The sequence below is a fragment of the Propithecus coquereli genome, unplaced genomic scaffold (assembly GCF_000956105.1).
Source record: "Propithecus coquereli isolate 6110/MARCELLA unplaced genomic scaffold, Pcoq_1.0 Scaffold829, whole genome shotgun sequence".
Lineage (NCBI taxonomy): Eukaryota > Metazoa > Chordata > Mammalia > Primates > Indriidae > Propithecus > Propithecus coquereli.
The window spans coordinates 331,948-342,638 of record NW_012154496.1 but is presented as its reverse complement, the minus strand read 5'-3'; positions in this window follow the sequence as shown (position 1 = coordinate 342,638).

The window sequence follows — 10,691 nt, the reverse complement described above, 5'->3', positions numbered from 1 at the left end:
AATAGACCTAGATCTAGAAACAAAATCATTTAAAACAGAAACATATTCACTAAACGCCAGGCCTAGAGATTTTTGCTGATGAGATTTTCTAAAACTTCAACAAGAAATTTTGAATAACACTTTAGCTAGGCAAACATTTTATGTTTACAATTATCCCCACAGTATATTTCCTACTATAAAATGCTTTCCATACTCTATAGTTGCTGAAAAGTCAATTTTCATCATTTTGAAAGTTTTGTGTCTTTTATTTGTGCTCAAGCTTTTCTCTCGGTCTCTTCTGTTTCACGGAGTCACTCACTTGTCTAGGAGTGGTCTAAGTGTTTACGTGCTTCTCAGGTTGGTGTGCATGTGTTCCTTTAACTCCAGCACGTAGGTATGCAGGCTCTCTTTAAAAAATATTCAAATGTTTCCTATTCTGCTTTTAGTTTATTATTATTATTATTATATCCTTCAATCTCTAAGTCTTTATTTCATACACTCCATCTATTTATTTTTCTGAGTAATTTTCTTCTTTCTTTCAGTTTAGCAATTCTTGCTTATCTATATCTGATTGCCTATTTAATCCTTTGATAACATTTTAACATTCTACATTTATTACGGTCCCCATAATGCATTATAATTATCATTATCTGTGCTCTGTATGTAATATCTGTCTACATCTAGCCGCACAGGTGTCTTCCCTGGTGCTCTTCCTCCCTTCCTGTGTTTCCATTCCCCAGCTTAGTTCATGTTCCTGTTACCCCAAACACTCTCCTTAGTATTTCTTTTGCTGTGGGTCTAATGTTGTTAAATTATCTGTAAATATATTTATTTTACTTTTATTTTGTGAAGATCATTCTGGTTTTATGTAGAATTTTAACATTGCAGTTATTTTCTTTTAGCACATTTAAATATATTATTTCACAGTCTTTGATCTTCCATCATTTCTGCTGACAGTCAGCTGTCAGTTGCTGCTCCCATATCAAGATTACTCCCTTTGATTTCAGTTTTTAGCAGTGTTCCTAAGATGGTCCTAGGTGTGGTTTTCCTCTTATTGATCCCGCTCGTGCTCCTTAGACAGTTGAACATGTAGGTTCAGGCTTTTCATACATTTGAAAAAATGCTTAGCTTTCGTCTCTGCAAATATTTTCCCTGCTCTGTTATTTCTCTACTCACTTTCTGGGTCTCCAGTTACAAGTATATTAGTTCCTACCACTGTACCTCATCTGCACATTTGCTTTGCTCCATTGCACTTTTCTCTACTTTATCCTCCTTTTTCTTTCTTAGTGAAAATATTTCCACTGGCCAATCTTGAGTTCTTCAACTCTCTCTTCCGTTCTCCATTTAATCTGCCATTAAACCCATCAATTGAGTTCTTACTTTCTGATATTTTATTTTTAGCTGTAGAATTTCCACTTATTTCTTATCTTTTTGTCTTAGATTTCTGTCTTCTAGTAAAATTTCCCATTTATGATCTTATATGTTATCTTTGTAATTTTTCTTGTATGTATTACTCATAGTTATTTTACAATTTTTGACAACTTCAAACTTTCAATCACTTGTGAATCCATTGTAATTTTTTTCTCTCGATTCTTGTTTATAAATTTCTGTTTCTTGAAAGCTTAGTAATTTTTAAGTCAGTATCAGACATTTTAAATAAAACAGTTCAGGGGTTCTGAATAATATTTTTTTTTCAAGAGATTATTTACCCTTTCTTTTAGTAGACATAGTGGCTGGGAACTGAAAATCTTTATTCATTCAGGGACTAACTTAATTTAAATTTGGGTTGCTGTTTATTATGTTTTTACTATCAATTATTATATTTTTTCATTTCTAGAAGTCTATTTGTTTATTTTTCAAGTTGTTAAATTCTCCATGGTGTCTTTTTTCAAATTATTTTATTCCTTCTTATATCCATAAGAATTTGATATCCTTATTTTATGCTTATATTTCTTTTTCAAACCATTTATTTATTGTCACTTTTAATTACTTTATGGCTATATCTTCTCATTTTCAGATTTTCAGACTTTTTTTTTTTTTTTTTTAGACAGAGTCCTGCTCTGTTGCTCTGTTGTCTGGGCTAGAGTGCAGTGGCATCATCATAGCTCACTGCAACCTGAAACTCCTGGGCTCAAGTGATCCTCCTGCCTCAGCTTCATGAATAGCTGGCACTACAGGTGTGTACCACCATTCCGGACTAATTTTCCTGTTTTTTTGTAGAGTCAGGATCTCACTCTTGCTCAGGCTGGTCTTGAACTCCTGGCCTCAAGCAGTCTTCCTGCCTTGGCCTCCCAGGGTGCTAGGATCACAGGTGTGAGCCACTGCACCTGGCCCAGCCATTATTTTTGTGTGTATGTTTTGTAATTTTTATTGTAAATTTATCCTTGTATTCATCGTGACAGCTTTTTCCTCTGTGTTGATTACTGATATTTTGGATTGTAGAAATATCTTTATGGGGATTGGTGTGTTCACATAGGGCTCTAAGAGTTTTAGAAGTATATATTTAGAAGTATGTTTTATGGAAGTATATCTTTAGAAATACATTTCTACTTTAATTTATCAGTTTGGGAATCCTGCACAAGAGTAGTTTAAATTCCAGCTCTATATCCACTCATTCATGGTGACAACTTGTAATTTCTTCTCTTAGGAGGGAGGTGGTTTTAAGTAATGTCACCGGCAAGTGATGAACTTTCTTGCTTGTTTCCTGAGAATTGGAGGTTTTAGTGACTCCTTTCCTCCCGCAAGTGATGTAAAAAAATGGCCTTTTTGGGGTCCTAGTTTTATGGTAGATCCTTGATTACACTTTCTGCCTTGCCTGGCTTCCTTCCCATACTGATGGCATGCCAAACCCAAGCTCCTGGGATCTAGGACTGAACAATGTCTGCCTAATACCTTCCTGGGCAGGCTCTACAAATACCTTCACTCTTATCATTCTGGCTTTACATTTTAATTTATTTTATAATGCTGGAGATTTTGCTTTCTCTTTTGAGGTCTACCATGTATGAGGGGACATCCAAAAGTTTCTGAAAAATATATACTATGTAAAAACTATGTATGGATTTCACATTTTTTTGCACCAAAATAAGCTTATACTAACTCAATATAGTATGTCTGAACAGGATCTAGTATGAAACATTAAGAAGAATAAGACATTGGTTGGAAAAAACCCTATCAGAACAACATGAATTCTGCTACAACTGAAGCGAGAACAAGCATTGCATTTGTGCTTGGGTATCATTTGGGTGGAAGAATGGTGAAATCATCGATGCTTTATGAAAAGTTCATGGGGACAATGCCATAAGGAAATTGGCAGTTTATAAATGGACAATTCATTTTAAGAAGGGACAAGACAATGTTGAAGATGAAGACTGCAGGAGCAGACCACCTACATCAATATGCAAGGAATAAATTAATCTTGTTGGTGCCCTAATTGAAGAGGATCAACAATTAACATCAGAGATAAGGGCCAGCACCATAGATATCTCAATTGGTTCAGCTTACACAATTGGCTGAGAAATTAAAGATGAGCAAACTTTCCACCCTATGGGTACCAAAAATGTTGCTCCCAGATCAGTTGCAGAAAAGAGTAGGGTTTTAAATGGAAATTTTAAACAAATGAGATCAAGATCCTGAAGCATGTGTTCAAAGAATTGTAACAGGAGATGGAACATGGCTTTACCAGTACCATCCTGAAGACAAAGCACAACCAAAGCCATGGCTACCAAGAAGTGAACGTGTCCAGTCACAGCAAAAGTGGACCAGTCAAGAGCAAAGGTCATGGTAACAGTTTTTTTTGGATGCTCAAGGCATTTTGCTTGTTGACCTTCTGAAAGGTCAAAGAACAATAACATCTGGTTATTATGAGAGTGTTTTAGCATAAAATGCCCAGAGAAGCTCCACCGGAGAGTCTTTCTCCACCAGGACATTGCTCCTGCTCTTTCCTCTGCTCAAACAAAGGGAATTTTTCAGGAGTTTCCATGGAAAATCATTAGACATTCACCTTACAGTCCTGACTTAGCTCCTTCTAACTTCTTTTGCATTTCCTAACCTTAAAAAATCATTAGCGGGCACCCGTTTTTCTTCAGTTAATAATGAAAAAAAGATTGCATTGTCATGGTTAAATTTCTGGGACCCTCGGCTCCATAGGGATGAACTGAATGGCTGGTATTACCACTTACCAAAGTGTCTTGACCTTGATGGAGCTTATGTTGAGAAGTAAAGTTTATATTTTTAAAACTTTTTATCTTTTAATTCCATTTCTCACAAACTCTTTGAAGTCCCCTAGTATAATATATACATCCTGTCCACCACCTGTCTATCTAGTTGTATTTTATTAGTGTGTCATGTTTGCATTTTATTGGAAGCATATTCTCTAAATTTAAAATTGGTAGAGATTTTTTAAAAATCTGTTTTTAAGATGTAGTTTCATTTATGAAACCTAGAAATTCTTAAGAAATGAAACTCAAAATCTACCTGTACTTGAAATTGCTAACATGTTGGGTAGCGGCCACCGTGGCTGAACGTGGAGGGGCAGAAGTTAGCACTGGACACAAGTCTCTCTGTTGCGGGAGGAGATGGCACGGTCAATACCAAATCCAGCCTGGGGATAAGAAGGTTACAAATAATGTTCCTGGAGTGACGTGTGAACTTCTGTTGGAGCTGCAGCAGGGTTATGAAGAGGTCAGGTTGAGGATTCGGGGAGCTAGGACACCAGGCGTCTATTCAAGCAGGAGCTCTAGAATGTCCAGAGCGCTGCCCCTGCAAAGGCTCGGAGGCAGCGAAGGGTGGGCTGGGGACCGTCACTGAGGTGGAAGCTGCATCATGGAGGCAACCCGGGCTTCTCCGGAGGAGTCTGCGTGCCATGCTGAGAGGCGGCACCAGGGGTCTCACCTGAGGACCTGCCATTGGTTACATACTCTCGCTACATAATGCCAGATTCACCAGAAATCCTGATAATTAAATCTCTCTTGCTTTATTTTAAAGATGAGAAGGTGAGGCCAGGCAAGCTCCTGCCTCAGATCTGTCTGGCTCCAAATCCTGGGTGTTTTTCACCATACCATGTCCCTCCCCTGGAGACTGGGCATTATTTGGTCCTGTTGTTTTCTATACAGGTGGGTCCTGAGACAGGACAGGCTGGGAATGTGGGCAGGTGGGATCCGAGCGTGTAGGGACGAGTGACAGAGTAGGATCCAGGGCCCCATAGTCCAGCCCCGTAAAGTCCAGGGAGATGGGACAGAGCTGTCACCTCCCAGAACCATGCCCCGGTGGGTCAGTGGCTTAGAATCACCAAGCCCAAGTGCAAACTGTGGCATGAACACGTGCTCCATGACGTGTGCCTCAGTTTCCTCATCTGTCACAGGGTATCACGGCAGTTCCCCTGGAGCTTTGCACAAGAGATTATATCCGACAACGCGGTGAAGCACCCATGATGGGCTGTACCTATTAGACAGCAAAGAAAGTTAATTCCTGCCTGATTTGTTCCTGGGGAGGGAAGCTGCCTGGCTGTGCCACTCAACTTCCAGGATGTCCCACTCCACCCTCAGGACGAGGTGGGCACCAGTCACAGGTGCCTCTGCCCTTCCTCTGCTAGGGTGACGCCCGCCATCTGGTCCTCAGGGCTTGGCGCCAGTAGCCACTTAGTAAACGTGGTATCAGGGTTACCCAGGCCCCAAATGCACGAGAGATCAAATTACACCTTGTGCATTTTGTAGTAATGGCAGTGAATCACGCGGTACACGCGAGAGGAAAATTACAGTGAAAATGTTTCGAAGTTGTTGTTTAAGGGGTTCAGTTTCAGATGTCTGCAAAATCATTTGTGGCAGAACCCTGGATCCCTGCAACTCCTGAGAAAAGGGGAGGCGGACAACGCCAACACACTTTGCACCCCACCCCCGTTTTGTCTCCCGACACCTCTGCGACATCACATCACCTTTTGCAGGGACGCCCCGCAGACGCAGGGGAGCTGAACGCTCACTTCAGGTCACGTGGGCAGGATGGGGATTTCTATGGGTGAAAACTCCCACACTGCTGTATTAGAGAAATAAGATGCACAGAGCTAAGAAATGTTAATTAACAGCCTCGGTAGATTAGAAAGTCTGCCCAGGGAAGTCTTGAGTTATCCCAAACTGTCCTGAACACACAGCCACTTTTTATCTGATTAACACAAATTCCTTCTTCATGAAGAGTCACAGCAGATCTCTTCAACTGGTCGTCACTTTGCCAGTTGTCTAGAGGCCGTGGCTCCTTGAACTCTCCATTCCAGAGGGTTTGTTCTACAGAGTCCTCGGTCTTCATTTCACGCCACAAAGACCCACTTGTATTTCACTCGAAAACAAATATGTGTGCGCAGAGACAGAGAGAGAGAGGGGGAGGGACAGAGAGGGACAGAGAGGAGGCAGAGGGAGAATAATTGTGCCCAAAGGATAAATCAGCTAAACAAAAGTGACTTGGAACCTGAAGAGTGAAAAGACGCGGGAGGAAGGAGGTGCTTCCCTGCAGGGGAGGGAAGTAGTTTAAGAAAATACGTGATATTTTTTAACTGTCTTCTGTCCACAGTCAAAAACAAGTAAGATAATGTCTCTTTTTGCCTTGTTTTCCCCTTGAAGTGGATAACCTTCACCTTGGTTGAACAACAAACCTCTTCACCAAGGCCTGCCTGTCCCGGTAGTGAAGCTCCCACGTAGCCAATGGAACGCTTTCCCGGGGAAAGTGCTGCCGGCTCATCCCTCTCTCCAGAGAGCCCTGGCCGGGGTCGCTGTGCGTGCTGAGCCTCTTTGGGAGTTAATGACAGATTCAGTCTCTGTCCTGCTTTGTGGACCTGTCTTGGGCAAGTGCAGATGGCGATCCTGATGCGTAGTTTGAAGAAGCAAAGCACAGAGATTGAGCTGAAGACAGACGTCCTTCCGGAGAGTGACAACTTAGCATCCCAGCCAGCAGTGGGGACTTCTGCAAAGCAAGAAGCCACCCAAGAGTTGAACTGAACCAGGCCCTTGCTAACACGGCACTCCATCAGGGGACCGTTGACACACACTGACGCCCAACATCCCTCTCCCACCAGCAAGGGGGACGAGGACCTTCCTGCTGTCCTCTGTAGCCTGGCTGCAGGAGACTGTTGGATGTGTCCCTGTCCACAGCCTCCCTTGGAATCTGAAGGCCAGAGATGCCGATTACAGATGACTGGCAATGTTGGCGGGGTTTCCCAGACAATCCTGTGAGGCTGTTTGATAAACTCTGCAGTTTGGAAGGAGACCAGTGATGGGCGTTCAGATCGAATCATACACTCCCGTAATCAGAGCCTCTGCCTCCAACGGCAGACGCGTCTGTGCTCAGCACTGGTGGCTAGAAAGGCTGTTCTACATTTGCTGGCCGACACATTGGGGGGTGTCAGCTTTTAATTGTAACTGTCTTGCAGAGCGGTGTTGTTTTAATATCCTGTATAGATTTTTATGTAATACACTTACTTGCAGGCAGCCTGAAGCAAGAATCAATTCTGTGAAGGGCTCTTCTTTTGTTAAAAGCCAATCTTGTTTTAATGATGCATGAAGAAATATTCGAGCATTGACATTTTTCTGTCAGGTTTCTTTTGAAAAATCAATTAAGATAATACTGCTTTGACCTAGTTATCTAGTTAATGCTTATTAGGAATGTAATATGATTTACTGTCAGCATAATAATTTTTGTATCTTATCCCATTAGCTTGTGCATATTTCAAAGTGTATTACACAATGGTCACTTCTTAAAATGTAATGTAGCAGAATACATTAATTAGATTGACTGGGATCGTTAGACAGAAACTATCTCATTGGCTCCTTGTATCAAATTTGTATACAATCGCTATCAAGATATTACATTATTTACATGCCTAAAAACCTGCCTCTTAACCAGAGAGAGGACTTAGCCACTTTCTTTTATGCCCAACTATTCTTTTACAAATTAAAAATAATAGCTATTTTTGCTTAAAATTGATTGGTTCGGGATGAGTCATTATGCATGAAATTTAAGCAAAATAAGTTTCAAACAGATTAAGAACTGTACTCCCAGATTCAGCTTTCATCAACCCGCTATGCTGAGAATGTTCAGATAGCATAGGGTGTGCCAGGGAATCACAAAAATATGCAAAATAAGGTATTGTCTTGAAATAGTCCTTGTCTGTCTTTGTTGCCTTTGTGTTAACAACTGTCGATGGCGCTGTCGCGAAGGGAGTCCCGGCCCAGACCCTTGCAGGGAAATTACTGATTCCTGCCCATTTAGGATTCAGCAGTGACTGGAGGCATGGCTGGCTTAACCTTGTTAAGTAGAACCCAAATCCAATCTCTCGCTGCTTCCATGTGGGAAGAGACCAGTCTTGAAAGGTGGGCTGTGAAGTTGGGCTCTTTCAGGTAAGACCTGTTAGCTCCTTCTGGGAATCTGCCCGGAATGTTCCAGGTGGCACAGCCACGCGGTGTTTTTCACCAGGACGCTGGTGAACTGAGAACGAGCCATGTGCCTTATGCGCCAGGCGAGCAGCAGCGCCTGGGACTACAACCTCATTTATTCCTGTTCTTCTGTCGGGGCAGCGCCTACCTGCGTGCTTACCTGAGCATTAACCACGACCGACTTCGCCTGGTTGCATCCGAGCCTGTTAGGAGAGTCACCTTCGGCACTTTGAGTTTCCACGTCATCCTCGTGTTCCCCATTTCGCCCCATCCGTGCTGTTGACATTATCACCAAATAACACACGCGAACACATTCAAAGAACCTTGCTTCACCACTGCATTGTGGAGTGTTAAAAATAAGCCTGTCCAATACGTAGAAATCAGGGTGACAATCAACGACACCGCGGTGTTTCCAAAGAACGCCCCACCTTAGCGGGATCTTTGCAGCTCCCCAATTCCCTCTTGTTTACGTAACCTCTTCCTGAGTCACTGAGGCCCAAAGATGCCCTTTTGAGTCATATGTCTGCCATACGTCATCCCAAATTTACCAGTAAGATATTTTCACTTAGCAGAAGTGACCTTGCTTTACAGACCAGCATGATGAATTTATGTGGGTACCTCAGTGGAGCCGTTCATTCCCAGCCTGGTAACATTTTAATTAATTAAAACAGAAAAATCAATGAGCGTGGATTCTGCTGCCTATAGGGTATTTTACATTTTCTACTCTTTTATTTAAAATTCCAACTTTTTTTTAATTTCATTTTTTTGGTTACTCACAATGAATCTTTCCCTCCCTCTCTCATTTTCTCTCTCTCTGTCTCCATCGTAAAATGTGTCTCTCCAGGGGCATTTAGGGTCCAAAAGGTTGCCAATTGTTCTTAATGCAGAGAGCATCTGAATCCTGTAGTGTCTTGATTTGAATAAAGCCAGGAGTGATTTGACTAATGTGGTGGCATCTTGAAATGCTAAGCGGCAGCGAAACGGAAGCGCGGTACGGCGGTGCGCCGGCGCAGGAGAAACGCGCACAAAGGAGGGCGGACGAAGACGGGAGGAACCTGAACACAGACTCGATGGGGACCCATTGTCGGTCACGCGGCGCAAGGGAGCAGCGCCGCGATGCTCTCGGGCGTGCGCACATTTGCACGCGGCTTGCAGACCTGGGCTCTGCGCTGGGTGTGTCACTGTTAAGCACCCAATTAATTGCCCTGACCTGACGGTGGGGTGAGCTCTCTGCTTTCAGAGGGACACCGCTGCGGACTGTGGTTTTAATTACATGAAATACCCATCGCGGGTTGCAGTTGGAAACCGGAAATTATTGTTCGACCATCATTGATCAAATGCATCGTCCAAATAAAGAAAATTAGGCTGGTAGACGGGAGCATTTGGATTTGAATTTTGCATTATTATCTCTTGCCTAACTAGGCACTTTTTGTGTGTATCTGAACTCTTTTGCCTTTTAACTGTGCCTGCAGTTGCTATAGTGATGGCATAATTTTGTAATGGTCTAAAAATGACACTGGCATAGATACTGACAGATAGGAATTAATTCACTAACAAGTAATTATGTAGCGAAATGTTGACTGCCATGCAGAAGGTGCGCGGTGACACATTTTCTGTTTTTCAGGGATGGCAGTAACATTAGCGTTGGTCATTAGTGGTAGACATCTCAGTACAGTGTTGGATACAGACTTATATGCAGACCTATTTAGTTACCTGTGTGACAGCCTTGTTCAGGACACCAGAAACAGCTGTCCTAGCCTGTATGAGCCAAAATAATTAGGCCTGTCATCTTCTCGCTCTGATTTCCCCTTCAACCTGCTCCACAAAATGCAAATATTTGGCTTTCATTGTCACATTCACCTTGACATGGATATTGCTTTGGCGCATAACTGGATGAGATGACTCAGAATTTGCATTGTTCATTCTAATAAATTTGCTCCGGCTCCATTGCATGGCAGGAGCCATCAGATAAAGTCTCCCGGAGTGTCATCAATCACCGGCCCTGACAGACGGCTTTTGCCTTCATTTGTTACATACGAGAACATGCTTAATTATTTGTCCTGTAATTAGTTGGGAAAATGTCAGGAAATGTCAACTCTCTGTTCGCTGTGGAAGGACCCAGTTTGAAAGCCGGGATGACTGAAGTGTCATTAATGCTGCCTAACTAGAGGAGATCAGCTGGGGAAAAGGGAGAGCTTCTAAAAAAGTAATCACGGTGAGTTAGGGAAACCGGGGAGGCGGCACCATAACAAGACGAGAGTCCTATTAGCAAACCCTTGTGTTTCTCATCTGCTCGTC